The sequence below is a fragment of the Bombus flavifrons genome, chromosome 17, assembly GCF_040668555.2.
Source record: "Bombus flavifrons isolate JBK064 chromosome 17, iyBomFlav1_principal, whole genome shotgun sequence".
Classification (NCBI taxonomy): Eukaryota; Metazoa; Arthropoda; class Insecta; order Hymenoptera; family Apidae; genus Bombus; species Bombus flavifrons.
In genome coordinates, this window is record NC_138458.1 from 731198 (window position 1) to 735725 (window position 4528).

The 4528-nt window shown below is 34.9% G+C and overlaps 1 long non-coding RNA gene across 1 annotated transcript; it reads left to right on the forward strand.

The window, feature by feature from the left end:
- Window positions 1-1167, forward strand: LOC138188613 (uncharacterized). Its single transcript, XR_011175578.1, has 3 exons — window positions 1-355; window positions 687-751; window positions 1118-1167. It is a non-coding gene; the product is annotated as an uncharacterized LOC138188613 (long non-coding RNA).
- The last annotated feature ends 3361 nt before the right edge of the window (window positions 1168-4528 follow it).

Consider the following 4528-nt stretch of genomic DNA (forward strand, 5'->3'; position numbering starts at 1 on the left):
TCCCCGCCACTTTGTAAGCTACTCGGCGAAACTAAGGTACAAGGAGTCATTTAGTCGTCTTATTTCGTACCGATAACATGGATCGCGTTGCGTCAGGTTTGCAACGTATTGGAACGTATTGGCGGCGTCGGTCTTTTATTACTCCAATAATTTAATCCAATTAAATAATCACACGCGAAAGTAATAAAATTTTATCAAATAATTTTGTACGCGACGTTAGAGTTTCTGTTCGCCGATTATAATTTTAACGGTCGCGGTAATGTGATCCTATTTCATATTCTTTTGAATATTGTTTTTCGGTATTAGAGTCAGTGCATCTCTCAAGAGGACAAAGCTTCTGCAGGAGCTCAAGAATGTAAGTAGTTTTACATATTGTATTTCAATTTGTTCTCTTTATTATATTTTGTTTGAATTATTGTTAATTATACAATAAAAATGATTGATAATTTAGAAAGCTGTAAATGTCCTTCTTAATTGAAATAAAGTCTTAAAATCTTAACATTAAAGTACAATAAAACTGTCTGATACGCATCAAAAATCACTGAATGTTTCGTTCTCAAACTTTTGTATTAGTTATATATAAAGAGATTATATTTTTTATTAGAGTTCAGTCTTCATTGTTGCTAAAGTTTCAAGTTTATTAATATGTATTACCGATATTAATGATACCTTATGTCTTGTTATAGACATATCACTGCTTGGACTTCTTCATCTTTAGGAGTGTTCTAACAGTGGCTCAAAAGCCAAGTATGTAAGTATTTTTACATACTTACTTTCAGTTATGTCTATTCTGTACATTTTCCTTTGATCACTATCAATGAAGAAATACAATTTGAAAATTTAGGAGGATAGCATTTTCTGAGGTTATTTTTTCATTAAAATAAAATAAGAGTTAACGTCTTAATACCGAATTCTAAAACAAATGACTAACATACTTTAGATTATTTTGGATTTTACACTTTCATGTTATAGTTTCAGTTTTTATACGTATTAAAGTTTGTTAGAATTTCAATCTTTATTATTACGAAAGTTACTAAAGTTAATAAACCTCCATTTTCCGTCATCTCCAGCTTTTCAAATAGTCAGCGATCACTCATCGTGTTTTGTTTTGTAACAGATTTTTCGCAACCTCCATTTCTACTATTGGCCTTTCAACGGTTCCTGTCTCCCGGATGATATTTGCTGGGATAGCGTAGCATCCACGGTAACGTTCTCTGTTTTTCTGCTTTGAACGGTGAGTCGCATGCATTTCTGTTCCTCCGGTCACTCAATTATGTCGTAGGATAAAAGGTCCGAATCGGCACGTGTGACTGGTTGTATTACGTAGAATTCTTTGCGAGCATAGTGAACGCGGGTATCTTTTATACCCGTGAGTAGTAACGCTTTTTTTTTCAAATTTATTAGTTTAGGATAGGTCTTCTTGCACAGCACGCGATTATAATAATTAGTTTTTTAATAATTAAGTTAAACATATACACTTGAGAATATATTCGTGTAATTTATAAATATGCATCTTAATATTCCGTATGAATATTTGCAAATGGCAAATATACACGAATATACCTGTATGACATAAATGTACTTGATCTTAAGCAATGAATTGATCGTGACAATATTAACCCCTTAACCTACTACTACGGGCTATGCCCGTAGTACGATGATCGAACCAAACGTAAATATTACGGGCATTCTCGAACATAAATCGTATTAAATCGGTCAAGGGGTTAAGTCGCATTCGTTTATTTCACTTCTCCTAGAATTTAAAATATCAGTTAAAATTCATTTTTTCTGTATAAGAATGTGTGAAATTTTACGTGCAAGAAGACACTTCGCGACAGGCAGATTTTTGAATCAAAGCAATAATTTTGAACACTGCTTCTGCATTTGTGATTATGTGTTTTGATAACGAGATAGTCTGAGATTATTTCTTTCTTAGTAATATATTTAGAGTCAGTTATTCCATTTGATTGAGTCTCAGTCTTTTTCGCTACCTTCTTTGCAATATTAAAATTTTGTTCTGGTTTATTAAATTAATAAAGTAGAGTGTTGAGCTATACAGAGGATTCGGAATAATAAATAATTTAATTTATTCACACACAACAGCTATATATATATATTACACTCTGAAGACCTCGATAACCTTCTTACACGCAAGCTTGTTGTCAACCGACTATTTTAGATGCTTCTAACAGTTACCAACAGTCTTTTGTCTCAACTAATCCTGAACGTCCTCTGACGCTCACACACACATTCACATGTACAGTGTAAATGTATCATCTACCTAACACGCCTCCTTACATTTACATTTACATCTTTGTTTTCTTTTGAGTTACGTTTTTGCCATTTTGCTTTCGCTTTTCTTTTTTCTCTAATTTTTTCGAGGATGTCTGGCGGAATTATTTTTGTTTGTCTATTTGTTGATTCAGGTATGGTGGTTGCCCATGCTGCTTCCTGAATAGTTTCTGTAAGTGTTGTTACTGCTTGTTCGATGTGTTCAGGTGTTTTCAATGGGATGTTGCAGTTGATTTTGCTCTCAATTATTTCTTTAAATGTTTGCCATTTGGTGGTTTTATTGCATAGTGTCTCTGAATTGTCATAAAGTATTGGTTTGTTTCTGTATGTAATAATTATGTGTGTATGATCGGAGGTAAGCTCGAGGCTGGGTGCTATATTTGGTTTATTTGCATTTTGTCCCTTTGTAACTGCAAAATCAAGTAGGTCAGGTATTTTGCTCAGATCTGTCGGCCAGTATGTCGGTCTTCCTGTGGATAATATATTAAGGTTATTGTTTCTAATGTATTTTTCCAGGGTTCTACCTCGAGGTGTGGTAATTCTTGATTCCCATAGCGTGTGCTTTGCATTGTAGTCTCCCGCTGCGATATACTTGTCACCTAAGTGTTGAAAGTACTCTTCCCACATTTGTGTTGTCATTTTGTGTCGCGGTGGTGCTATACTGCTGACAGCTGTAAATAGTTGCTGCTAGTTTGTACTGTAACGGTGGTTGCTTGAATGTATTCCTTACTAACTTGGCTGTGTAAGTGATGTTTGATATCGTTTCTTATTATCACTGCGGTCCCTCCGTGTGCTTTTCCTGAGGGGTGTTTGGTATCATATATGGTGTAGTACGGTATTTTCATATAGCTTTTTGGAGTGAAGTGTGTTTCTGAAACAAGTAATATATCGATATTTGCTATACAGGAATGTTTTAGTTTCTAGGGCCCTTTGTTGTAGGCCGTTAGAGTTCCAGGCTGCTATTTTAAGCGTGTCCATTTTTATTTTTTTGCTTAGCATGTTTGTAAATAGTTGTAGCATGAGTGTGATTTGTTGCGTTTGCTGTCTAAGGACTGCGTTTTGTTCGCTTATCATTTTTGTTAGCATTTCCGTGTTTTTGATGGATTGCTTTAACAGTTCTTTGATTTCTGTAGCGTCGTCGATGTTATTGTTCTGGTTTTGATTATCTAAATGGTGTTGACTGTTTGGCTACTTGCGCGTAGTTTCGGCTACCAAAGGTGTTGGTATTATTATGGTTGATGTTCATTACATGCTGTATGTTTGTTGATGTCTCGGTTACTGTGCTATCCTGTTGTGTGTGGTAGTTATTGTATGTTCTGTTACGAAGCGGCGGAAAAAGTTTACTTTGAAGTTAATTTCTGACTAAACAGCCTTTGTAGCTGGCTGGGTGATTTCCACCATAATTGTAACATTTTACATCATTTATTTTTCCCGTGTGCGGGCAGTTCATTGTTAGGTGCTTTCCTGCGCATTTGACACACGCCGGGTCTCTGTTGTAGTAATTTTTTGTGTGTCCATATTGTTAACACCGCATACATTATGGTATGTCTTTTTTGTGTCTGGGTGGCTTGACTGTAATTATCGCGTTTAAAATTTTTTTAATTTCGAAAGTTTCTTCGTTGTTATTTCTAGGTTCAAGCTCTATTAAAAATAGCGGTAATGGTTGTTTAGTATCAAATCTGGTTATATTATTGATCGTTCTTACCTGATGCCCGATTTTGGCTAATTCCTCGCATATGTTATTTGTATTTGTCTTAGGGTGTAAACCTCTGATTACTGCTTTGTAGCTTTTATCAGTTTTGGGTTGGTAAGTATGATACCCAGTGTTTTTTTCTTTTAGTGCTTTCGTCACTTTCCTATAAATTTCTGGGGTATTAGTTTGTACTTTCACCTGATCCAATTTAAGTTGTTTAATGGTGTAATTTTCTTTTCTATGTAGATTGGTGGTGGTTTGGGAATGTGTGTTATTGGTTTTTCAGCTGGGTCTGAATCCATCTCTTCTAGCAGTGAGCTGAAGGAGTTTTGTAGAGGAATTTCCTGTAGCCATTGTTGCCTTTCTGTTTCTATAGCCCTCCTAGCATTTGTGTTTGAAGTTATTTTTCGTTTTTTGCTGGGAGTTACATTCTTCCAGCTTTCGTTCTGGTGTGGTAGATCGTTGTTGATATTATTTTTTTCGTCATTATTTTGTGTAATTTCCATTTCTATTTCATTAATAACTGTGCAATCCTGAACTTCG